The following is a 26,958-nucleotide window of genomic DNA, read 5'->3' as shown; positions in this document are numbered from 1 at the left end:
TTCAACTGGGGTCTTAGTTTGACTTCAATTCATGTGAAATTGCTTTTAGTCTTCAAGCTGAAGCCCAAATTCAAGCCACTGTTAAGATGTCTCATTCTCCATTACACTAAGAGCTGGGAGTAAGAACTCATGCCAACTTGAAAAAGTGTGGAGAAAATGGAGACGGTAGGAAGAGGTACAAGTGATAAGTCCATTTCTAAGACTTCCTGACCACAAACGGAATATGGGCTTTGTTTCCTGTGAGGAAGCTTCCTTCCGTGTTCTCAGCCCCATGCAGGAGAGCAGCACCCTTTTTTTGCAGTCAGTTGTGTTAAGGATCTGTGGCTGAAATACTGACTTCCTAACAGATCCCAGTGTGGTTTAGACAGAAGTTTTCAAACAACCCAGCATCTGCGTTTTGCAAATATTAAGTGGCATGCTCTTCTCTTTCAGCTTACAGTTATGGCAAATGGAGACTCTTAAAGCTGTCAGTGTTACTAAATATCATGGCAATGGCAAAGGACAGTGCTGCTCAACCTGCTTAGTGTGCCTCAACCTTGTCATGGCTCGCTGCCATGAAAAATGTGAGGTTGTTGGTATTCTTAGAAAATTGTGTTGATCAGCCGAGTGTTAGACAATATGGCTGGGAAAGTAAACCATGATGGCTGGGGTGGCACAGGCCAGCCCAATCTGAGAGTTGATCTGCAGATAAAGCCACACTGGGAATTCCCTGAGCTATGGGCCCATGGAAGCTGCTGTCCTGGAAAAATGGAGGAAAGTGTATAATCAACATGAGTTAGAATGTACCCCAAGAACCACATCCCCTCCATAAAAATGCTACCTGGCTTAAAATGTCAGGTCCTTTTCCCAGAGGTAGCCAGATCCCCTTCCTCCTGCCTGCCACATTTTCTTGGTTTAAGACAATTTAAAGAAGTGGGCTCTCTAAAATTAGTTACTTCCCCTTAGTTCCAACCAATCCCTTTCCACCAATAAAGAACTAATACCAGTAGATAAAAGTGGAAAAAATAAGTTTACTAGAAAGTAAACAGCAACAGGCAAAAATATAGTGAATAATAACTCAATACAAAATTGCTAAATCTCACAAACTCCACAGGAACAGACACCCAAATTAGCAGGGTACTGCCCCCTTCCAAGATAGCAGCCTCCACTGCCAACTGCAAATAGGGAGACAAAGGGAAAACAGTCTCAGACCTGAACCTCTTAAAGGAATTCGTGCCTCCTGACCATCCCGCAGTTGCAGTTCTGGCTGTGCTGCTGAGCTGTAAACAGACAGTAATGATTCTTTGGAATCAGATGGATATGGAATAGAATGGTATTTTGGTTTACCTAGGACACATGTACCCTTGGGAGAATGTTTGCCCACTGAGCAGCAAACCTGAAGCACTGTCCTCTTGTCAGTTATGAAAATCTAGTGAAATTTACCTAGTTTTTGGTGGAGATCACCACCTCAGACTAAACTCTGTACTAAGTACTGACCATGCCCTTGACATGCTCCCATGTGGTCTTCCTTCCTGGACACTTTTTGGGACTCATGCTCAGGTAAGATCCCAAAAATTACTCTTTCCAAACCCCACTTGTTTTCCCAGCAGTGCTTACTTTAAGCTTTGCAACAGCTGGATCATCCTTGTTACTGCCCGCTATAGACCTGCCCCACAGCCCAGGCAAACCTGCCAGCTCCCCTCACCTTGCTTAGGAGGGATTTGCTTAACCATTCCCCTTGCACAGCACGGGATGGCAATAACCCTTGCACAGAGTTATTTGACAGTGATTAGAGGGGTGAAAACCAAGTATGAGACATGGGAGCATCTGCAGCTGCCATTTCTCCTCTTTGGGCTCATGTCATGAGCTCATCCTGGTAAGCAGCTGATGAGGATGAGAGAGGAGGGTCTGTTGCCCAGATGTCTCCCCGGCCATCAGTTCCAGCCCACCAGAGCTGGATGTGCAGTCTGTTACAGAGATGGGGTGAGCGTGGTGCTAAGGAGCACCACTGCAGCAGCCAAGTGCATTGAGGATAAAAAAACTGTTGTTCTACCCCAGGTAATTATAAGGGAACATAGCAGAGTCAGGCATCAAGGTATTGGAAAGTGCTAGGATAACAAAGAAACTTATGAAGAGGGTGGAGAAATTTTTATGATGTGGGATCAGATTAATGACCTGTACAATGGCTGCAGTAAAAACAGCAGCATACAGATGCTACAACATTTGTAGAACACATTTCTTCAAACCGTAACCAAAGCCTGTAATTTACTAGGATGTAAAAAAAAATAAAATAAAAAAAAAGAAGAAAATTATATGTTCACTGACACAGCCAGTTCTTGCAGTCTCTGAAGTCTTCTTGGGCTTAGTGCAGGCAGCAGTTCCCTGTAGTACTTCTTATATAATAGCTAGATTTCCTATTAATTTTCAGATACTGTTTGTAGATAATGAGAGAAGTACCAGATGCTGGAGAAACAACTTCCCTGACATAACAAGGAATTATATATCTCTTGCAATTAGATCATCACAAAATGAAAGGGAAGCAGGCATCGGTCTTCCATTCCTGCATCCAGTGGCACTTAAACAATGAGCACAGTTTCTATTACTATTTCTGGCAGCCCTCCAGCAGCACTTTGAAAAGGCTGCATGGCCTCCCTGGTAAACTGATAAACAATCTTGTAAAGCAACAGGCACAGGAACATTCAAGTCTTTGTGGAATTTTACTTGAGTAGAGAACTAATTGGCATCTTTCTGTGCAGAACAAGCAGGGTCAATTTCTCAATTTCCAGAGCCAGATTATTTTAACCAGAATCCACAATCCCTGTAGTTAATGGAATAAACCCTAGGAATGCAGGTACTAGAATATGCAGAAATTGTTTTCTCAAAGAACTCTGGTTGCGAAACAATTAAACTCAGTTGACAAAAAAAGACAAAATAAATGAATCCTAGCTGTGTTGATGGCTTCAAAACACACTCATTATCACTACAAAAGCAGACATGTCATCCTCACACAGGATGCTGATGTCCTAATGTAACGTGATTACTGGCTGTACCATTCAGACCAGTCTCACCCAGAGAGGGGATGATATTCTCACCCCTGCTCCAGGCCAAAGAAAATAAAAAACAGCCTGAAATCTTTTGTACAAAGCTGCCAGCACCCACCAAGATGCAGAGTGCTCTCTAAGGAGTGGGAAATGTGCTCAGATAAATGCATGGCACTTAATTATCGTCCTTCATGTAGTGTTCCGGCATGTAGTGTTCTGTAGTGTCCCTGCCTGCTACAAATTACACCAGGGCAAGTTCAGCCCTTGGTAGGACTCATGCTCTGGACAACTGGGAAGAGAAAGCTTGTCCTGTGGATGACCAGAGTATGAGTTTAGATATACCATGATGAGTAGGTGTACCAGAGCTGATGAACCCATGTAGTCTGCAAACACCACACAGGCAGCTAAAGCACTGAGCAAGTGAGGGTCCACCTCAGCACTTCAGGCAAGCACATCACCAACACTTTAACCTCTCTGGGGACAATTTCACTATCCTAAAAGAGAGCACAGTAATAAATCAGTTCATTCAAGCAAGAACATTTCTATATTTACATTATAACCCTCTGTCAAGCACAAGAGACCACTAGTTCTGTTTACCACAGAAAAAAAGCGATACTTCCTCTCAGGCAGCTGAATACCACTCTGAGGGCTCAAAACAGTTGTCTAAAATTGGAAAGCATATTTTTTTGGGTATTTTTTATTTTACTCAAATCTGGACAAACAGTCCAGATACCAATAAACAAAATAGGTCAAAACTCATAGCTAGAAAAAAAAGTCTTGTAACACACTCTTTACCTACCCGCTTACCCTTGAGGAAACAACATGACTAGCACAGTGGAGACAGGAAAGCAACACCCACAAAGAGCAGGATTCATTAAAGCCAGCTCTGAGAGGTACTTTTCATAATGGGACAGACAGGAAGAGGACATTTACCCACAAGAACAGGCAGTGTTTCCAACCCCACGCCTTTATAGGGGCTGCATCAGTGTACCTCCAGCAAAGGCAGCATTGTCCCAACACACAGCTGGTAACACCTCTGCTGCCTTGCTGGGGAAATACCAATTTTGGGATGCTCCATGGCTCAAAGCCACAAAACAGATTTTGTGTATCCTTGCTATGGATCACCTCAGCAAATTTTCAATCCCAGAGGCCTTCCAGGAAGATCTGGATGAGCCCAAGACATAAATCCCACAGCCTAGTTACAAGAGGCCAGATTAGCTATACAGCACCCATATATGGATGGTGTGCATTTTTAAAACAATTAATTAATGCCTCACAAGAATTTCAAGTGCCAAGTTTTATGAGCAAAGAAATCTAGCCACAAACATCTTGAGTTGGTACAGAGCTTATTTCACAAAGGGTACTAGCAAGCACTACTAAGTGGTAGGCACACCAGACTAATTTACTATTTAGATACACAGAGCTATTTCCAAGCACTATTTCCACAGACTTTCCAAGGTTCACACCCTGCTGTGAAATGGTTGAGGTCCACTGTGATCAATGGAATCAGCCTTAGAATTATATAACCTGATAACATATCTTAGACTTCTGAAGAACTGTCTTTATGGATTCCTACTAAGTTATATATGAATTACTTTGAGGAGTTGGAGTGGATAAGAGAAATGTTATATAAACTTCAAGCCCTTCTATCTTTTAGTACCGATAAAGGATTTATATTTTATTTGTTTCAACCTTGGTAAGAAATGAAAAAGTATCTAAATTGACTCTGTAAATGATGCAGAGGATCAACAAAAACTCAGGAAAACAGACAGCACTACTAAGGAAAATACCTTTAGGAATGAAAATTCACTGGAGTTGCATTAATTTCAGGTCTCTTAGGACAATATTACTTCAAATCTCTACTGAGAATCAAAAAAAAAATAATTAAAGGTAAGTGCAAGCATGTTTATAGAGCTCAGTGAAACCATCTAATGCACAAAGCCCAAGCTGTGAGGAGGTAGTCAACATGGCTAGTGATGGCTACTGAGAATTGCATAACTAGGCACCAAATGCTCTCTGTTCTTGTGGCAAACATTATTTTGCATACACACTTATATTTATAAGTCTGTCCTTAGCTATTGATGCTATTTTTTCCTTGTCTCCACAGTCAGCAGAGCAAAACCATCATTGCCTATAGGATTTGTCATTGCAGGCTACACATGAAGACTAATCCTAACACAAATTTGTCATTTTTATCCAAGTCAGGAGGCAAATCAGCATAGACACCAGCAGTTTAGCATTTCACCACTTTGCAGCAATACTGCATGCTATAGAAAATACAACTATCTGTTCTCAGCTTCAGGGAAACTGGGTGATCAAAAGTATTTTCTCCTTTACCATTGTTTTACATCTGAACACACAGAAACTGTAGTGTATGTGTAAATTCCAATGTCCAAATTTCTGATGACCCGTGAAACAAATCCACCTCACCCAACCAAGTTAAAGAAGGGCAAACACAAGCCTCACTGGGAATAATTTTTCAAACCATTAGGGCTGGGATAAGACAGTCACATGTTTTGCTTCAACAGCTGAAAAAAAAAAAATAGCCATACCACTGCACTAATATGTGCATGTCATTTAGCAGCCCAGTTGACGTTGCATGTGACAGCCTTAACTTCTCTGCAGGATGCTGTATGCCTACTGCATTTTCTGTTTCAAGTCAGAAGATAGGGCTTTTAGAAAGACTGACTTACAAAGAAGTTCGGTAAACTCTGTAAAGAGATGCTCCAGCAAGCTGCGAAACCTAGAAGGGGAGTAAGAAGACAAGCTTGCACATACATAATTTTACTATTAGTTAAAGAAAGGAAAGATTGACAGAGGGTCAGAAAACTCTGTGTGGAAATGTAGGTCTCTAGATGAGCCATGCTTTCATTTTTAATAATGTGCTGCTCTCTCATCTCAGCATTTTATGCTGTTGGTTCTCATGAGAGAGTCTCCAACTGCCCTCCAATATACAGTCAAGATGGTGAAGTCTCTGTTCAATGCACTCTGAAGAGAGGCACAAAACACACTGCAAAGGAAGAAAGTGCCCCCAAGAGACTCAACCTCTCCTCAGAGTTGGCCAGGCAAGGAGATGTTGGCCTGAAGACTTTTTTGACTGTGGTCCTGTGTTTGACAGCCTTGAGGAGGACTGGGTAAGAGAATAAGGCAAATCAGTTTATTTATAATTCCCTTCTTAATGCTTCTGTTCTTTTCTGTCTGACTCAGTCTCCGCCTTATAGATGGAATTCCCATGTCAAAACACAAGCTATTTGAATGAATTGTAGTAATATTGATCCTTATATTATTCATAATACTGTTACATTATTAGGATAATAATTCGGAAAATGCACATTGTTTGTATTCTTTAAGTGTTCATTCCATTTGCCGTTTTGAAGAAAATGTTTTTTTTTCTTGCATTTTTATAAAGATTCTAAGTATTTTCAGGTGCCTCTCCTCTCCCCCTTGCCCAGGCAGTGTAGCCACAGTTGGATTTTCATGGGGGCAGTTCAGACCTGAGACTTCCTTTCCTCCTGCACAGAGGTGATCCTCAATCTCCGCCTGTCTGCTCTCAGAGGCTGAGCAGGAAGGGCAGAGACAGCTTCTTGGCCCCTAGATAAGCTCACAAACCATGGCAGAGCAAAAGTAACTCACTGCATGTGTCAAATAGGCTCACTGAACTGTTCCCAAATTCATGGGGTCAGTGCTAGGACTGCTGTCCTGCCTGTCATTCTCTTATCTCCATAACAACCCCCTAGTTTTCAGTCACTGCCCTTGTGTTTTCAAGGGGCTGCCAGCAGCCTAGTTCCTGTAACACTGAATGGAGCAAAGCACAGGACAACATGCTCACACTGACAGCCAACGACACTGCTCTTGTGCTGGTACTGAGCCACCCATTCCCTGCAGAGCCAGAGACCCATTTAAGGGTTTGCACTGCTGCACTGTAACCCAAGTGACATCAACGATGTTCCTGTTTGGCAGCTGTACTTATGGTATCCCAGCATTATGATAGCAATGACATAAACCAGATCTCTACAGCTTTCACAGCTCCTTTGTAATAACTGAGACCTAACACAAACATTACTCTGACATCATCCAAGAAAAGTCATAGTAACTTTTGGACCTTTATGGAAAATATTTTAATAAATGAGGTCTACATCAGTTTTCTTACTCTTTTAAAGAAATAACCTTGCTCAAAACATTTTAATTTTAGTACAGTTGATTAGTGATACCCGGTGTGTTTCACAGACTTAGCAAAAATCAGAGCAATTTAAATCAAATTGAGGTGTGTTCACTGGGTAGGCATATGCAAGAGAAACCACAGAGGGTTATTAGTCCCAGGCATGCAAAAGGTAGCCAATATAGCTTTCCTGGTATATTGCTGGAGCAAACAACAACACAAAATTGATGCTAGGTAGAAGACCAGCAGATCTGCAAACATCAAGAAGGAGTTAGCTCTCTACAGTTGTCTTAACTGTGCCTCCTGCAGTTTGTTATAACATCACTCACACATGGAAGCAGATGGTTTCCTGCATATCAATTTACTATGCCTCTCTTTCACTGATTTTTTTTCAGCTCCGTCTGTGCATTTTTATTCAAAAGGAGACCATATGGTCCCTCTGAGGTAGTTTATAAATAATTGTATATTTACAGTAGCAATTGAAACCAGAGTTGCATGCTTGCCTTCAGGAAAGCAGCTGAATGTAGCTGGGTACTATAGGATTTGGAATTATTTTCTCAGTACAGCATAGAAATATGCAATGCATAATTCAATAAAAATTGATTTCACATGGCCTTCCTGATTGCGTTTGTTCTGCTACTGCTGCAAAACACAAGGCTCCTAATCAGAACTGTTCGAAGAGAGATGGGTCATGTGCGCTCTGACAGCATTGCTTCCATCCATCATTTGCAGTCTGGAGCGATGATCCCATGTCCCTGCTTTGTCAGGGCTGGATCAGAGCTTTCAGTGAAAGAGGGCCTAGGAAAGATGGTGCTGTGTCCCTAGGAGACCCTACTTCACTTCATCTTTGAGGCCTGCAGGGGCTGCTTTGAACACCTAGTTCAGCCCTTCCCCAGCAGGGTAGCTTTCCAGCTGCAGATTGTTGGAGGACAGCCAATATTTAGCTAGCGCCCCTCCTCAGACTCTCTGAGGATTAAAGACTCCTGTGAATGACTGCCACCCTAGTGCTTCTTCTGCTCACCCTTCCCCTTCTTCCCTGTGGGCCTGTTTGGCTATATCCTATTTATATATCTCAGAAATATCCTATTTTTATATCTCAGAAATTACTCTAAGAAAAAAGCCCAACTGTCTGAAGAAACGAGACCAAAGTTACTCATATAACTTGGTGACTGAAGCGACTGAATTAGGGGCAGCCTTGCTTCCCCCTCCCCTCCTGCCCCATATATTTTCAGCACTGTCCTTGTTTTTGCACAAAAGAATGAAAAACAAACCTCCACCTCCCCGGTACCAAGGGAGGCTGTACAAGGTCAGATGTCTCAGATACTTTTTCTTCCCACTGGGAATAAATTGTCACAAGAGTTCATCTCCTGCTTAGATCAATAAATAAGAGCATATTTTTAAGTGCCTCACATTGATATTATTGGCCAAGATATGTAAGTGAGAGTGCTATTCTGGAAGGTTCAGTATTTCTTTGTAAATCCTGCCTTCTTACTTGAGGGCTTAACTGGGGACACTGGAATAAGCATGGCCCCTGACCCACTAATCCCACGTCTTCAGCATGAAATCTGGGCTCCTCTAAAATGGAAAATCCTATACTCCAATTCCTACCTCATTTACCACACCCCTGGCACAGTGCATTTGTGTGTCTGAGAAATAATACTTGATAAAAATGAAGATAAAACTGATTCCACTGAGGTGGCAACATTATACTTTCTATTTTCTATGTCTTACACTGCTGATGGCTAATGAGATTTGCTTTTCATCATGATCCTCTGGGTTAATGCCTAGGAAGAGCACTGCAAGCTGTGATTTACCAATCTAGGAGGCAGGATTAGGTGGGTTATGTAAGCAAGACCGCAAAATCAATCATTAATGAAATCTAGACTCATTCCAGTGCTGTGCTGAACCCTGCCTTCTTGCCTTTCAGCTTGAGGAGAAAAATTGCAGAGATCTGTACAATGATTTCAGAAGTGGCTTTGAAGCACTGTCCCTTCTACTCCTTTGCATCTTGGCAGTTCATACTGCCAGATGTTGACAACATCTTCTGCCTTGGTTATCCAGCACATTCACCAGTACCCCATGCTACTGCATGTGTTGATATGTGCTGATGTGTTTCTCTCAGGCAAGCATGAAAGAAAAGTAGTATAACATATACTTGCAACCCCACCTGATTAAGTCTGCTCCTCATTCAGTTGTCAGTAAATATGGTCTGGAGTAAGGTGATGCTTTGCCCACCAAGAACATGGTGACCATGGGGACAAGAACTGCCAGTCCTAAGCTTCCCCAGGCAAAACAATGGGGATGGCATGTGGTGGGCAGTGCAGCAGACTGGGTTTGCAGTGTTACAGAACATCTCCTTTAGAGACGTCACATCTCTGTGGTATTTCAGTCTTTGCCTTAAGAAAGCTAGAAGATTAATTGCCTTGAATTACTGCTTTTTTTGCCACTTTGTGGTTCTTTCACTGAGAAAGAGGGCTGCCCACCCATATACCTATTGCAGCTATTGACTGTCCTGTCCATCCCTGCACCTTGGGTAGGTCACTCTGCAAAAGCATCTGCAGGAGCATGAGCTTCTAAGTGGAAAGCCACTCACCTGCTGTTATCTTCTGTATTGCTGGATGGAAAAATTTAGCCCTCTTTCCTTATTTTAAGAGCAAAAAAGAAGTTTTGGTTTTCACTGTTTTTCTTTCTAAGCTTGACAACTAGACTGTTCACAGTAATGGAGTAAGGTACACATTAATGTGTTTCCATTAGCAGGACCTCTGACTCCACAAAGTTATTTAGGCTCCTAATAATAAACACAAGCACCAGGCTTGCCCTGGATTTACAAACTGAAATACATCTGAATATCTGAATTAAGTGGTCATATCAGCAAACCCATGAAACTAATTTTACACAGATAGTTATCAAATCCATAGACTAATCAGCTAAAATATAGAGATTGCCTTTTGCCAATGACTTTCATTAATAATTATTCTGCTGGTTTTGGTAATAATAGTTTAAACTCTTTTTCCCCTGATAGGATCCTCTTAAAAGTCCCAATGCAATGCTTGATACAAATACAGTGTACTAATTCTGTGCTTCTGCAAAAGTTCTAGATGGTAAAACTGATGTAAAAATGAGAAATATAATTTTTTTCTTTGAACTAGTTCACTGTGATTAAAGGAGTAAGCAAAATACCTGAGAAACCTGAATTTTTAAGGTGTTATTGTTTCATACACTGTTATTGGTTTAGCAATCCTACCTTTAAAGGTATAGACCCATTCTAAATATACTAGACCAGATAATACACTGATTCAAATAATTATTTCGTTGATTTAATCGAAGCAGATTTAACTTTTGTTAAGTGACAACCAGATCCAATAGTAACTGTACTCTATTTATAGTTTTACTCCAGCACTCCACATTGTCCCTGACATAGTAAAATGACACCTTCTACAAAGGCAAGAAATCCACTGACTTCATATTCTAAACAAATCATTGTTAAAATAAATGGAAGTCTCTTAACAATAGTGAGTCAGATGGATCTGACCTCTGTGGGTGGGACGTTAATTATGCCCACTATATTTAAGAAAGTACAGTATTGTAATGATATTATTCATTGCATTCCAAGAGTTCCATCAAAGATTTGACAATCCCAGGAAATGATGCACATCCTCAGTTACAGTACTGCAATATTGCTAAATATATAACTCCGGTCATATAAAATGTGATCCTGTGAAGGTTTAGCATTGCCACTTAATAGGAACAAATATCTTTAGTTGTCCCTTTCCCTGAGTCATTATGCTCAATCACAGATTTTAGCCCTCTCTAAAGAAGGATAACCAGAATAAAGCTCCAGCAAAACCAAGTGGTATGAGGGCTGTACAATGAAGTGTTTGTGATGGGTGGAAGGAAGAGGGTGAATAAGTGGTTATCCGGCACGGAAAGCCAGGGACGGGTAATGTATAGAAGCCAGACGGGCTGCTGTAGGGAGGGAGATTGCAATGTGACATAAAAGTGGTGTCTCCACTGAGTCTGTGTTTTTATTCACTAGCTCAGTTATGAGTCAGAGTTATCAGTCCAGCACCAGACTGCCCTCCCGCAGAATGCCATGGTGCCACCTACAGCTTCTTCTGCCTGGCTGCTGGGAATCTCCATTAGGAGAGAGAAACGCTGTATCTCCTTCAAATGGTGTGGTTAACTGATACTTAACATGACAATTAACTTAGAACTGATTTCATCACAGTTAACAGAAAAGTTGTCTGAAAGGAGTTGCTGCAGTAAACCTCTTTTTTTTTTTTCCCTAGAAATGCAGGATGCTACTCCTCAGTTAAACCTCTCAGTAGCAGCAGTGTCCATAGAAACAACTGCAGCCTTATTCCAAGGTATTGGCTGTGCTTTAGATCCTGATGAAATACAGTTTCTTGGTGGAAATCAGTCATGATATTCAACATCCAGAAAATTAAATTTTCTCCTAATTGTATGTTTCCATTGCAGCAGTTAGGTGTTTAGCCGAGGTCCTGTGCCCACTGGCACTCAATCTCTCTATTTAGCTTTGATGAAGGGTGTGCTAAACCTCTTCCCTGTTGACAACTGTTTTTTCTCTGTGTGTTTGCTTTCTCTTTGAAAGCCTACTTATCATTTATGTCTGGAAGACAACAAACAGGAAACCTGCCAGCACTCTGGGAGGAGGCACCTCTCCTCCCAGGCCAGAAGGAGCATCTCCTGGGATGCTTTGACCTCTGTCTCCTCAAACTCAGCTCCACCATGTGGCTGGTTGTGTTTACGGGCATCTTCTGCGGCTGCAGGCATACAACAGCTGCCTGCTTTACAGGAGCTGCCCCAGGACGGTTCTCTGATGGGGAGAGAGAACTGCTCATCCTGATGCTCAGTTGCGGAGGAGGCCCTAGTCAAAAAGGACTTTGCATAGTTTCCCACAGTTATCTAGGTAACTGGAGTTTGAGAAAATAAGGACAATTGTAGCTAGCATATGCAGGTTTTGTTTCCATTTAAAATTTTCAAGAATTATTAGTTCAGAATCAAATTAAAATCCACATTTTCCCTCTAAAACGTAGAAATCTGTTTTACAAAAAAGTAGCACAGAAATCTCCAGAAACTACTGCCACAGGAAGTGCTCCCAGGAGCTGGGGGGAAGAAAGGGTGGAGGGGGGTATGTACAAGCTGGCTGACAGTTTTCTTGTTGCCACATGCAAGTCCAGGGATGCAGCTTGCCCCACGGCCACCTCATGAACAGCCTAACAGCCTCTCCAGAGAGCTTGCTGCATGCCTTTGAACAGTGGCACAAGGCTGTCCATCACTACCACCACCACAAAAAAAAAAAAAAAAAAAAAGAAAAAAGAAAAAAAAAAAAAAGAAAAAAAAAGCATCCAGAAGCCAGCAGCTGTCATCTGGTAATTCATCTGGTAATTTCATCTCAGCCTTGGAATCTTGGAATGGTTCCCTACCTATTCTGGAAATATCTTGGAAAGCGGGGGAGGCAGAATAATTGCCTTCATGGCCAGCAGTGCTCTCCAGGCCACCACAACACCAACCTCCTACACGAGCTAATATTTTAATGCAGTGATTGGGAAAATGGCATCAAGGGAACACTGAGTTTGCAGGGCTAGAGAATGTTCAACACATCTAACATTCTGGAGGGGCTGGCTGAACTCTGCTGGAGAGGGGCAGTCTCAGTGCTGGATCTCAAATTTGTTAAAAAGGTACAAAATTTTATTTCAAGTCTCTTTACCACTTGTGTTATAGACTTTAAAGCAGCTGGAAAGAAGTTGGCAGGCAAAAATAAATACTCTTATACTATGTACTTAGAATGTTAGTGGGCAGTGTACCTCAATAGTTGAAAACACAAAGTTTGCCACAGATCACATATAGACTCAGCCACAATTTTAATGCTGAATTGAGCAGGCCATTACTAACTCCCCTTAACAGTTCAGTATTATTAATAGCTACAAAATATATAATGTGCTCCCTCAGCAGAAATGTGGCTATTTTATTCACACTTTATAACGCTTCCTTTTCACTAACCTGGGAAGATGGCATTAATAGGCTCTACTTAGCTCTTCTGGAAATTTGGAAATTTATAGAAATATTCTATTTGATAACTTTTTTTTTTTTTTTTTTTATTGCACACTTGCTGAAAAGCAGCTTGGTAGAAAAGGCCGTGAATGTCCTGATGGACAGCCAGTTGCACATGGGCCAGCAAAGTGGCCTAGCTGCAAAGAAGGCAAGTGTTAGGCGAAGTATTGCCAGCAGGTTGAAGGGCTGAGGGATGTGATCCTTCACTGGGGAGGCTACACTTGGAGTGCTGTGTCCAGTTCTGGGCTCCCCACTGCAAGAGTGATATAAGCTATTAGAGAGAGTCCAGCTAAGGACCACACAGATGACGAAGGGACTGGAACACCTCACATAGGAGGCAAGGCCAAGGGATCTAGAACTGTCCAGCATGGAGAAGAGGAAGCTCAGGGGGATCTCATCAGTGTGTACAAACACCAGCAAGGAAGGTGTAAAGAGGATGGAGCCAGGCTCTTTTCAATGGCACCCAGAGACAGAATCCATTACAACAGATACAACCTGAAACACACCTGGCTCCCTCTAGATATCAGGGCACAGATTGCCCATGAAGGCTGTGGTCTCCATCTCTGGAATATCCAAAAGCCTTCTAGACATGATCCTGGACAACTGGCTTTAAGTAGCCCTTCCTGAGCAAGGTGAGCTTGGACCAGATGATCTCTAGAGATCCTTCCCAGCCACAAGAACACTGCAATTCCATGAATTCTGTCCGATAAACAAATGGATACATAACCATTCTGTGTAGACATATCACAAGGATATAGCCAATGTAAAAAGAAGACACAGACAACAAAGGACAACATCTCACTAAGGTGGTGTGGGCAATGACAGCATTTACCTGCAGTCACTCCACCTAAATAGGTCTATGGTAGCAGCAAGGTGTGAGGGGAGCAACACAATTAAGACATTCTTTCCTTCAACAGCTGGCTAATTGGGTGTGACGGCTCAAATCCCTTCTGATTTCTGACATTATATGATAGTTACAACACAGTCCCTCTTTTTATCTGCTGGGTCTATTGAAGAGATTATTGCTTTTCCTTTCACACACCACTCCAAATTTTCTCTTATTTTCTCTTCCTCTTCTGTGTCCCATGAGCCTTGCTTGGGTGATGGGTTCATACCATGGCAACTTCACTGTTCTGCCATGCAGAGCTGAGATCAGCAAGGATAGGGACCCACAGCATGCAGTATGCCACACAGCTCTGGCGCCAAAGACTGCAGCAGAGGGGCTATCAGAAGGTGCTCAAGTCACAGAATTATTTTTGGGAAGGTTACTTTCCTATTTTTAGTTAGTATTTACAGGTGTGAAAGTACTTACAGTTTCGGCTAAATTTTTCTTTCAGCATTTTAAATACAAAGGACAAGCAAATTTCAGATGGACAAAGCTTCACTACAAAAAATCATGGCTTAAGTGATAAGAATATAGAACAAAATAAAACAGCCTAGAAAAACCCCAGAGCATGGGCTGATGGACCTAAGAAATAATCATATTTCTCCTTAATTTTATAACCTGTTGGTAATCTCAGCAATTCAACACGAGCATAAAATTAACACCTCCTCTAGTCCAGCCTTGATGGTGGCTGCATGAATATGAGCACCATAACATTAACAACTCCTCCACCTAGCTGCCTTCTTCCATAATGTCATCCTGAACAGCTGCAGACAAGCACAGGCTTGTTAAAATGTTATTTTGGGGTAAATGTCAGAAATAATTAATTTCAACACGATTTTGAACATACTGTTCTCAGAGTGTATTAAGTGGGGTATACTTTTAGTAGAGTAGATCCTTAGTTCTTCTTTTGAGTAAAAAGATTGTTTAGTATGCACTAAAAATACTCCAGTGGTATTATCCATGATTACGGGATGTTCTTTTTAGTGGTGCCCTTATTAGCAAGTGTGCTATGAACAAATGTGTTTATTAGATAGCAAACAGCATTTCAGTTTGCATTGGACCATTAGCTAGCAACCTCTCGGCTGACTTCACTGCTTGATCAGCTGGGGATTACTGTCTAGGGACTGTAATAACATAGCCCACTTTGGGTGCAGTAAATTACTAATTACGCTGTCAAGATAAAGTATTTGATAACAATACAAAACTAAATGATTGTTTGGAAAAGCTGATGGTGGTAGTGTTGGCAACTGATGTAATTCATATGAGCTATATAGCAAATAATCTGAAGCCTGAAATAAATTTTTTAAAAGTTATGGTGAAGTTTTGTTCTTATTTTAGTCACTTGGATCATTGCCTACTATGCTTAGGACGTGACATTTTCTGAATGCATTTAAAGAAACACACACAACTCTAAAAGTAGTCAATAGAAAAAATGGCCTAAAAGTCTTCTAAGAAGCTTCCCAGCCCCTGAGAGCTGCTGCCTCAGAGGAATTCCTTTTTCCACCTGCGAGAAATTAATTACATTTTTGTTTTCTGCCTTCTGTGAAGAAGAGCCATACAATCATCACAGGGAATCAACTTGGCTGACTCAGACTTGCTGAAAAAGACGAAATTAACTATCTCAAAATCAAAACAATTAAGTAAAATCATTTTTTCTCATCACTGACTCACCAAAACATGCCAAAAGTGAACATGGGCTATATTCTGTCCTTTCTGGGTACTTTGTGACAAGCTTGACTGACTCATGTGGAGCAATCAAAGAAGATATTTCCATCTCTGGTTATCTGCTTTTCTATTTTGCTCATGGTTACCACTTCACAACAGAGAGCAGAAACAATGTTTCAAACTGCATGGCAGATTATTGTAAAGAATCATCAGTTTGTGATTTATGTGTATTGTGTGTAGTTGATTTTTTCCAAAATGTAAACCTTTGGGAAAGGGACAGATTAGGCAGGAGGGGAAAGTAATGTCTCTTGGTATGAAAAGACAGATATTTTTCTGGAGACACTGTTCTGCATCATGTTCTTTAACTTCTCTTGTATCACAACTTGATGGCATGGTAGGTTGGATTTCAGGGCCTCCTGTTCATCCTGCTACTGTCACTGCTAAACCACAAAGTCATGGATACAGATTTCCTCAACAGGAGGAGTGGCAAGTGCAGGAAACTTTGAGAAGTCTGGTGTATTCAAAATCTCAAGGAAGGGCAAAGGACACTGCAGGACTCAACATGCTGGACAACTAAGGAAGATGAAGATTTCAAAGCACCTTGGAACTGTAGTAGCTAATCAATACTTTAGAGAAAGTAAATCTGTGCTAAAGATGCAACATTTAAATTAAATATAAGGAGCCCTTCTATACTAGAACCAGAAAAGGCCAAAGAATGTTTTTAATCTCTCAAAGTTAAATAAGGAATTTCAGGAAAATCAATCTGTCCATATCTGTCATGTAAAAAAATCAAGTAATGAACATTTTGCATCTGTTTAAAAAATAAAATCGTTTAGATATTCGTGTGAGTACAAAAATATTGATTCACATGAAACAAGGCTATTAGATTGCAGCATTATGATGTTCTCCAGTATGGTTCAGATTGCATAAACTCTTGATAGATGTTTTCATCCCTTGAGGTGAACAAACAAACAAAAATATAGGGAAGGAACACTGTTTTCTAAGTTTGTTGATGTCTGTGAGTGTTGGGACACAATAAAAAGCAGTTCCTCCATCTATGGAGTGCAGCTGCCTCGGGCTTGGCTGCTGCCTGGGGTTAAACCACAATACCAGTTAACTTAATTCCCTCTCATCCTCTTCTCTTGCTCTGGAGCAAGTCCCAGGGCAAAACCTTTTCATCCAATGAGTTCAAGCTCATGTGTGCCTTTAATTTGAGTTTAACTTTGCTTTTATTTAGCTATCTCCTACAATTCTTCTAAGATGAAAGGTGGTACTTACACCCAACACCTTAAACAATATTTATGTCTACCTGTTGTTACACCAAGTTTGAGTAAAACCAGTAAGCCTGTTCAGGGTGGTGAAGAGAAACATTATGTAATGTTCAATGGACTAAATTTGTTAGACAGGTCATCATCCCACAAATTATAACAAATAATTTGGAACAAGAAAAGAATAGTGGTTAATTTTGCTAAGGAGTACATTGTGGCATTTTTGTTAGATATTGTTAGGTATGGACATACTAGTGTTAAAAGCTCTGAGGATTTTTTGTCTTAAAACTGTGCGGTTGGTCACAGCACAGTACTAGGATGCAAAATGCTCTTGGGAACTCTTGGAATAATTAAAGAATGGTGACAGGATAACACCCATCCCATTTCTTGCCGAGGAAACAATATCACTATATATTATAAATTATGGCTAATTATCTCACATCCTGTTTCCTCAGAGCCCTAAACAGGAAACCTTTTCTTCTTCCAGATATTCAATATTGCTGTTAACAGCATCTTTCATTTCTACAGGCGGATGTATTCCAAAGAATTCCAGTCTATCTCCATGGAGCACTGTCAAAGTGTGACCAACAACCTGGCATAACAAGAGAAAAATTCCAGCCAAGACCATTACAAAATTCCTCTGATGCTATACAAAAGGGTTGCTGCTACCCACAAAGAACTGAGAAAGTCTGATATCCCAAGGTTTTGTCCAAGATCTTCAGCTTCAGAACTAGAACATACTTTCTTTGAACAGGAAACTCCTAGGAACTGACGTGTGGATACTGAACATAGAAATACTGTCAATCTGAAATGTGTGCTGTCAAATTTTATCTGAGCTAATCCCATCCATCTTTTGAAACTCAGTTTTGCCAAAGATTAGGCCATCAGGGACAATTGTATATACTTCACTAAATGACAAATGTGGCTGGTTCTAACGTATGTAGTAGAACCACTAGCAACTGACCAGTATCTTTGAATAAATTAGAAGACCAAAAAAACCCACCAAAAACAACCCAACCAAGCAACCAACCAAAAATCCAAAGGAGAGGCTTGATAACTTTGTTTCCAACATGGCAGCTAGCATTTGTGACTCTTGGGTTTGTCCTGTGTAGGGCCAGGACTTGGACTTTGATGATACTTGTGGATCTCTTCCAACTCAGAATATTCTGTGATTCTGTGATTTATTAAAACAAATAGAACAAAGAAGGAAACAGAACAGTTGTCTATACTGTGACTATATACACTACAGATGTGACAATACTCTTAAAAAAGATTTTTTTTTTAGGTGTTAGACCATATTTCTATATTCCGTTTGGCGAGAAAGAAGTTTGAAATTCCTCACAAGTCTGCATTAACTCATCCCACTCCACATGTATTTCTAAACAATGAAACTTGCAAGCAAAGACATACTGCATGTAAATAAAAAAACTAGTCTCTCAATCCAAGTTTTTAAAACAAGAAAAAAATTAAAAGCTCTATCACTGAAATAATATTCTCTGTGTAGCCAAGTATCTGAGGCATCTTGACAAAGAAAACATACAATCTATTACCTGGAGATTATATATGTAGATAGATAAATATATAGCAGAATTTCAAAATTAAGACAGTACCAAAGACAGAGACTTCAGAACACCACAATATTGGAACAATGAGCTAATCCACTTAGTTTATTTTCAGTTAATTGGGTTTTTTTGCATAATATATGAACATAAGACTAAGTTGAATTTCAAATTTAAAGCAATAACAAAAATTTATTGCTGGAAAGAGGGAGAGACAGCCCCAAAAAAACCACCCTGAAAAAATTATCAAGCTAATAATTTTTACTTACTTCAAAATTATGCAGAAGACAATGTCCAACACTAATTTTTCAAGAACAACTGCTGCCAAATCACTGTGATTTCCTTTTAGAGCAAAATATCAAGCCCCTTGGATAGGGCAGACAAAGAACTTACCATATATTTGATTTTAATAGACCTTTCAATGTTGTTTAACATAGAAGAGATTGAAAAGGAATTAAAAATGGTAAAATCAAGTAAAAATCTGTTTCAAAGAGAAAGGGGACAATCTGCTACGAGTGCTTATGGTGGACAGGGATAAATGAATGGGCTTCTGATGCAGTAGGAAGGATCATCGATACATAGAAATCAGTACAGCTTTTCAAAAGCATAAATTTTAAACTAGAGAAATGGCCTGCTTGAGGAAGGAGACTTTGGAAGGAGAGTCCACCATCAGAGATCTTGAAGAATAGATTGAGTGCAGTCTGAGCATCAGATATATGACTGACCCTGCATGGGGCACAGAGGTGAATGAGCTCTGAATAAATTCTGAGTCCACCTTTTTTTTTGCCATTTGCATATATTTACATTCTTCAAAAGCTCAAAATCCAAGAGCCAAATAAATGAATCATTTATTACTTAAATGAGCATCTGAAATTGAACAGCAAAAGTATTATATTATCAATAGTTCTTCTGTTACCTGGGTATAGCATATTTCAGTGGTTTAACTGATAAGTATCAACAGTGTCACAGCAGGAAGAAAAATCCACTACTCCAAAGTTTTTCACCTCCTCTCTTCCAGAGACAATGTAGTACTCGCAGCTTCAAGACACCAGAAATATATTTCAGGCTCATTACCACTGAAAAAGTAATAATAACAATAAAGTCACTTACCTGTGCCTTCATTGCAATGTTTTGTTAATGGCAAATGGCGTAGGATGGCACAGAATACTTCCAAGTTAAAAATTTAAATTCACAACAAAATATGCAGTTGTCTCCATCATCCCCTCTGTGCTTTATGACAATTCTAGCTTTTGCTCTCATGGATAACTACCATTTTGTCCTCCAGATGTCCCATGCTTGACTCATCCCTACTTTCATCAAGCATCACCTCCCCTTTTTTGCTCTACCATATTGTGATCAAAATCTCTCCGTCAGTTCTGCCATTATCTCCCCCTCTCCCTCACCCTAATACCTCTCTTCTTTCTAGTATCACACTCCCTGTTGCTCCCCTCTCCAAATGATCATATCCTCACTCACACTGTTCTCCCTGCATGTGTTCCAGTTTTTCTCTGGCACATCTGGCTTCTGATTGTACTCAGAGCTGTGCCATGAATATGGCTTTGCTTGTGCTTCCACATCATGCTGGCATCCTGAGAGAAACATAAATTGGTCAGAGGCTCCGCTTCAAGGAAAGTTTCCAGCCCTTACAGACACTGGGAGACTCTGAAAATGTGGGCAGAGTAAATCTCCCAAACAAAACACAGGGCACACACAAACAGCCTCCAAAGTACCGCTAAAAATTACGTCTCCTGCAGCCTGAGGTTTACTCATGGTCTTTCAGCAGAACATTCTGGATCTAGCTGCAAAATGAAGAAACAGCCCTACTTATACCTACCTAGCTAACTGCCTCTACTAGTCCTACCCTTCACCTGCAAAGGATTTATTGGTGTGGTGTCCCCCTCGACTAAGGATAGCCTTTGCCATCAGTCACTTGAAGAAGCTGAAGATTTTAGAACACATTAAAACAGACTAAAGACATCATGTTTTTACCGCTGTAAAGCATGAAAACAAAATTATCAACAAATGTCAAAAATCACAAGATTGGCTCCCAGATCTTTAGATTTTGAATTTGAGATTCTTCCTTTCAGCAGAACTGGCTGGTCCTGACAACTCATCCACTAATCCAATTTCTGTATCCATTCCTATCAACTTTGCCCCAGCTAATGCTTCTTTTCCTGCCATCTTCATCTCAATTCCTAATGATATTTCAGCTATCCTTTCAGGTCAAATCCTCCTCCTGTCTTGACTTTTGAGAAAAATACTAATGGTTGCATGAATGACCAATAATACATTTATGAAAGTGCCTGTATCACAGGGTTTGCTGAGATTAGGAGAAAATCAGAGCTCATGACCCTCTTTTTCTAAATCGCTGTACAAAACCTAAGCTCCTTGCTCCCCCTTTCAGTAGGCACAGAGCTCACAGAAGGAGCGACATCTCAGGTTCACCTTTGGCAGGTCTGACCAGCTGCTCATCCTTGACAGACTGGTTCTGGGAGCAGACTTCCAACTGGACAGGACTGTCCTTCAGACCTGATTGGATTGAAAACCTCTGCAGGCTGGAACTTCACGTACACACAGGAAAACTAAAGACATATTTACCAGAACTGACCGGTGGGAAGTCACAGATGTCTGTCACCCCTCTCCCCCCCATCATAAACAGTGTACAGAACACATCCATCTCAAAAGGTGAGTGAGAGAGGGCCAGAGCCACTTGACTTTTACTACAAATGAAGTTGTATGAGTAGCCATAAAGGTCAATGCTGGGATGGATGTGAGACAGACAGTCAGAGGATCAAATGAAAGTACACACAGCACATCAGAGGTGATGAGTGTTTCTCTCTGCATTCCTCTCTCACACAGATATTTCTCGTCAGCTTGCCTGGCTCTTCTGTGCAATATGATCTGTGCAGCATGAGTGGGTGACAGCAACATCTTCATGACTCGAGGCAGAAACAGTGAATTCCAACCTCTCTCTGCATGTGAGCTCCAAGTGACTTAGTAAACATTTTAATTAAAATATTCAACAGTAAAAAAGAGTAGCACACATTTGCTGTGTATAGTATTCTCTGCTTGCAACAAAACTTGACCCCTGTGATTAGCTAGGCAAACACACTGCTGGTTTGCTCGTGTGGTTCTCCCTTCCTAATTGCTTCAATGTCTAGTTCTAGGGTCATTCAAGATCTCAGTGTAGTCAAAACACAGCACTTGTGTTTATAAAGCTTTCTTTAATGCCAATTTTCTTAACACCCTATTCCGTTATTTATATAATCCCATTGAAGAATTTGAGGAATTTATTAACCTTAATCACTTTAAAGTCAGACTTACCTTAAATATTTAATCTCCATTCCTAAATCTGTGTTTTCCAAACTATGGGAGTAGTTTTACTTCTTACAACATTTCCCTGCAGCCTTCCACTGAACAGTCTTTTCCTTCCTTCCTGTCACTCTTCTTACATTCTGTCCCACAGCTTGCTCTTACTTAAAGTTCCTCCAAGATGATCCTAAATTAATACTCTCTCAATAACCATGACAACTAATAAGGCATCACAATTCTTAATACACTGACGCTGACACATTTTACTTTGTTCAGGCTGTGACTTCATTCTGAACACAAGGAGACACTCAACCAGGCCTGGGTATTTGGGGGAGCTGCTTCCCCTTCCTGTCGCTCGTTGCTGTGGCAGGTGCGTTGCCCCGGGGGTTCAGCTGAGGGCTGAGCAGGGCGCTCCCCAGCTCTGCGCTGCCTCCGAGCCCGAGCTCCGCTGCAGACGCAGAGCCTGGCGGTGCTGTGGTGCGGTGTAACGGGGCCGGCGCACGGAAGCGGCAGCTGCACTGAACTGCTTTCCTGCTTGCCATAATCAGGACTTGCGGCACCGCGGCAAACTGCGTTTAAAATGCCTGGCTAGGGAAATGTACAAGGATTAGACGCCACTGTGTCTGTGCGCCCGCAGGCCGCAGCCAGCACGAACCACTGCCGAGCCCGCGAGGAACTGCTCCCTGCAGGGCCGGAGCCACGCTGCCCCGTCACACTTGTGGTCACAGGGCTTCGTCCAGTGTGCCCAACTGTATTAAAATGCTACTATTTCTACTGCCAGTAAAATAAATTAAATAAAAAAAGATGTGGCACTCGAAGATGACGTCACCCTCGGCGCACCGTGCCTCGGCCGTGCCGGGCTGCCGAGCCGCCACCAGAGGGCGCCCCCGCCCGCGGCGCGCGGCCCCCCCCCCCCCGCCTCAGCCCCGCCCCCCATTGGCGCGCGGGCGGGGCGGGGCCGCGGGTCACGTGCCCTCCCGCTCCCACCCTCCCGCCAGGCGGTGCTGGAGGACCTATCCCATAATGCTCCGTGGGGGCGGCGCGGGCCGATCCGGAGGCGTCTCTCCTGCCGCCAGGGCGCCGCCTCTGCCGGAGCGGAGCAGCGCCCCCGCCCGGCCCCCGCCGGCGCTGCCGCCACGCTCGCCCGGCCGCGCGCGGACATGTGGCGGCGCGGCGGGCGCTGAGCGCGCGGGGCCCCGCGAGCCCCGGCAGCCCCGAGGCGGCGCAGGGGGCGCCGGCAGCCGGACCCGCCGCCGCCCGCGGGCAGAGACCGCGCCGGGAGCGTCGCGGCGCCAGGTGAGCGCCGGCGGTCGGGGCCCGCCGCCTCCCTCGGGAATTTCCGCGCGGCGAAGGGAAGTGCGCGGGGCCGCGGGCCGGGGCCGGGCGCTGGCGGGCGGCAGGGGAGGGCGGGCGGGAGGCGTTGCAGCCCCGCTTCGGCCGGGGCCTTCCCCCCGCGCGGAGCCCGCCGAGCTGGGGCGCTCCCGCCGCTCCGTCGGGCCGGGGCGGAGTTCGCTGCCGGCTCCGGCCGCGTTTCCCCCCACCCCTCCCCTCCCGTCCTCGCCGCCCGCGTCGTGGCGCCGACCGGAGCCCGGCCCGGCCCGGCGCTGACTCTCGGGTCCGGCTCCCGTGCCCGCCGGCCCCCCTGGGGCGAGAGGCGAAACAAAGCGGGACGGCCGGGGCCATCCGCCGGCCCCTTCCGTGCCGAAAGCTTCTGAGGAGCCGCACCGGGAGGAGCAGCAGCCCTGCCCGCTGACCCGTGAGCGGGGCTGAACAAAGATCCGGCCCGCGGAGCGCCGCCGTCCCTCTGCTCCCGGTGGGGTGGGCGCACGACCGGGCGCCGGGAGCTGTGAGCACCGGCGGCTCTGGGACCTTAGAGTTGTGGAGGAAGTTGCTCGGAGAGGCTCAGCTCAAAGCCTAGCTCTGCTTTTGTGCTGCTGTGGGACCGTGACTTAGACATCGGCAAAGTTGCGCAGAGGGAGCGCTGGAGCCTGGAAGCAATTTACCGAACCAGTGAGATAATCTCCAGTTCTTGTGGTTTATAGTACATGGTGTCCTAGTTTCTTTTTTTTTTTCCCTTTGGTGAGCATTAAAGAATATTATTAGCCTGAGCGCAAAATGTAATTCATCTTTGATAGTCCGTCTCCACTCCACCATTTATAACTTCAAAACAAAGCAGTGTTGTTAGGACTAGAAATTGTCCCCGCCCTCTCACGATGTTTTGCTCTTAGACTACTAATTAATTTTAAATTCTTAGGGAGAACGAGATAACAGAGAAAGACCGGGTAGTCACCGTGTGTTTAGTATCAGTAACTAGGTGCTGTTGGCAAAGTGTAATTTATTTTAAATGTCAAGAGACAGTTAAGGCTGTGCCCATCTAAGTAATTATTATGTGATGGATTGGAATGTCCGTGATTATTGAACAGCTATTTTAAGTTTGGAATCTTAAAGCTTCAGTAACCTTAAAGGGAAATCTAGCAGTGTTCAGTCTTAAGTTTGTGCATCACTGATGTGTTGGGGGCTTTTTATTTTCTTTGCAGAGGATCATAGTTTTAAGTATAATCTGACTTAAATTTTACTCAGACTCTTACACATGGGAGAGTCATTTTGTCATGACTTCATTTGCTCTTAGCAGAAATGAGTAGTAGGCTTCTTAAATGAAGTGACAGAGTGACAAAAATTTGCTGTTATTTGGTTGATTATATGTGATAATCCATGTCTCTTCTTTTTTAACTGGAAAAACTGTATTTAGAAACTCACACTATTAAAAGAATATGGATAGCATCCTCTTCAGTGGCATGGAAAATGCTTGGAAATGATCCCAAGTACTTTTTCAAGTGTTTCCTTTAACATTTCTAGGAATACAGTGTTTGATTTTGTGATTTCCTGAGATAAGACATATTGGAGGTGGGGAGGCTGTTTAGGCTTTTAGTCAGAATATTGCATCTTTTTAAGCTTTCTTTTCAGCAGCTTACATTTGCTGATGTGTCAACTTTCAGAGTGACAAATTACACCAAAAAAGATTTACCCTTTTTTTTTTTTTTCGTGTTTCACTGACCTTAAAGTCTGTGTTGGAATGAGCAGAGCAAGCAACAGCTTTGTGTCTGTGTGAGGAAATCTCTGTCTTCCAAAGGGTCATGGAAGAGAATGTTTTTTCTGACCTTGAATAGCAGTAATCCTGGGTTGACTTGTTTTTACCTCATATTTGGGTTGCTTTTGGAAACAACTTTCCAAAGTTGCATGGTGTATGGTGAGTGTTTTGGCCATGATTTTATGGTTCTCCATCACGTGTGAAGGTTGAGTTTGTTGTGTATGTGAAGATTGTTGAGTTTGACCCAATGGGCAGTTGTAAGTTTATCTTATTCTCCAGTTAGTCGGCTATTGCCTTGGAACCATCTAGATGATGAAGAGTTTCTCTGTGCTCTCAGCTGGCTTGTTTGATGCAGTTGTTGTATGGCTTCTAGCCCCCCGGTTTATAAAACTTGCAGACTGTTCTGCTCATCGTACATGATTGTTCTTCTCAGGTTACATACATCTATTGCATTTTTGGTTTTATCCTGTTACAGGGTTTCTTTGCAGAATCTTCTCAGTCTTCCGCTGTCCTGAGTACTAAAAAAGCCTGTGCAAAAATTTTAAATGACTTAAGTTTGCTTTATATAGTAATTAAAGGGTAATTTGTCTTTCAAATAATGTTGTATTTAAATATACTGTATATTAGTAGGAGTGAAAAAAAAACACTGCTGGTAAAAGTTTGAAGGGCTGACTTGCCATACCTACAGCAAAATTCTTGAAGCCTGGCTTTCTGTCAGTCCACTGTTCAGATTTTCTTTGCCAACAGTCTAAGGTGAGGGACAAAAATTGTCTTTCCAGTTAATACCTATAAAAACATGCGAAATAATTCCTCAATATGGCTAAACTGACTATTCCGTGCTATCAAGCATTGTTATAGGTTTTTCTGGATGAATTTTTAAATGGTTTTGATTAATCTGCTAAACCCTTTAAGGCTGGAGTATATTTATAAATCTTGACATTGTCCAGTTTTTCTGCCTTTTTTTTTAATATTACAGGTTGGTGATGCAGTGTTAAGCATCCTCTGTACTCTATGAGTGCCAGAGATCTCTAAATGTGCGTGCTTATGAGCGCTTCAAAACAAGGGCTTGCTCATCGCTTTTCAGCAGTGTAGACACATTTGTTTCATCTGTGTGTTACTAGTCCACCTTGCCCTGAAAGGCAGTGAGGTTGATTGGAGACGGTCTGTGTGCAGTGATATTGTATCTTCCCTGCGAGTTTATTCTCTTTTCACGCAGCTGGTGAGGATATGGACACAATTTGCAAGAAAGTTGCTTAATTTTGATACCCTGAACCAATTGATTCTCTTGTTCAGCAACATCGCTGTAGTCATGAAGTAGCAAAGGGAGGGCTCTGGCTGGAAGATAGGTGGTGAACGTACCTCTACCTTTCTGTTTGCTAAAGCTGCAGCTCTGCCATCTCAAACAGCTCCGTTTGAGAGGTTTGTCACTTCTGCATCTGGCTCTGGTGAAGCACCAAAGGAATGATGAAGGTGATGCCTTGGAGGGGCTCTCAAGGGTTGAATGTGCATAATCTGAAAGTGCACCACACCACATCGAACAAGTTGTTTTTCTCTGTTGGGAGCTTTAAAAAAACCAACCAACCATGTTAGTTTAATGCAGCCTGACTTTTAATGGGGGCAGAGGAAGCCACAGAGGCTGCTTCTGAGAGAGAAGTTCCTTGAAACTTCTACTGTGTCCACCAGAGCCAATCCCTGGAGTCTCTGATGGACATATTGGCTGGCCCAATTAGAGAAGTTGGTAACGCTTCTGTGATGACATATTTAAGAAAAGGAAAAGCCATGCAAGGCAGCCACTGGGGCCATGCCGCTGGGGGCCATCCCGGCACCACAAGTGGCCGGGACCACGCAGCCAGGCTATCTCAGCATGGTCTGCATTGAACTGTGCTTGCTTGGCTGCTTTTAACCAGCCATGCTGCGGGCAGAAGG

The 26,958-nt window shown here is 42.6% G+C and overlaps 1 protein-coding gene across 4 annotated transcripts in view; it reads left to right on the top strand.

Annotated features, from left to right (window-relative positions):
• Positions 1-22,992: 22,992 nt before the first annotated feature.
• SCAF11 (SR-related CTD associated factor 11) overlaps positions 22,993-26,958 on the top strand; it is a 48,436-nt gene continuing 44,470 nt past the window's right edge. Inside the window, exon 1 of one of the 4 annotated variants that reach the window (XM_041711624.2) lies at positions 22,993-23,240. The gene's annotated coding sequence lies outside the window, so the exon portion shown is untranslated. Of the gene's footprint in view, positions 23,241-23,713; positions 23,955-26,958 lie in introns of those variants that run through there. The other 3 variants (XM_041711621.2, XM_030263781.4, XM_012568983.5) reach the window with 3 other exon arrangements.

This window comes from Taeniopygia guttata, chromosome 1A (assembly GCF_048771995.1).
Source record: "Taeniopygia guttata chromosome 1A, bTaeGut7.mat, whole genome shotgun sequence".
NCBI lineage: Eukaryota > Metazoa > Chordata > Aves > Passeriformes > Estrildidae > Taeniopygia > Taeniopygia guttata.
The sequence above is the reverse complement of the archived record's forward strand: the minus strand, read 5'-3'. Positions and strand labels throughout refer to the sequence as shown.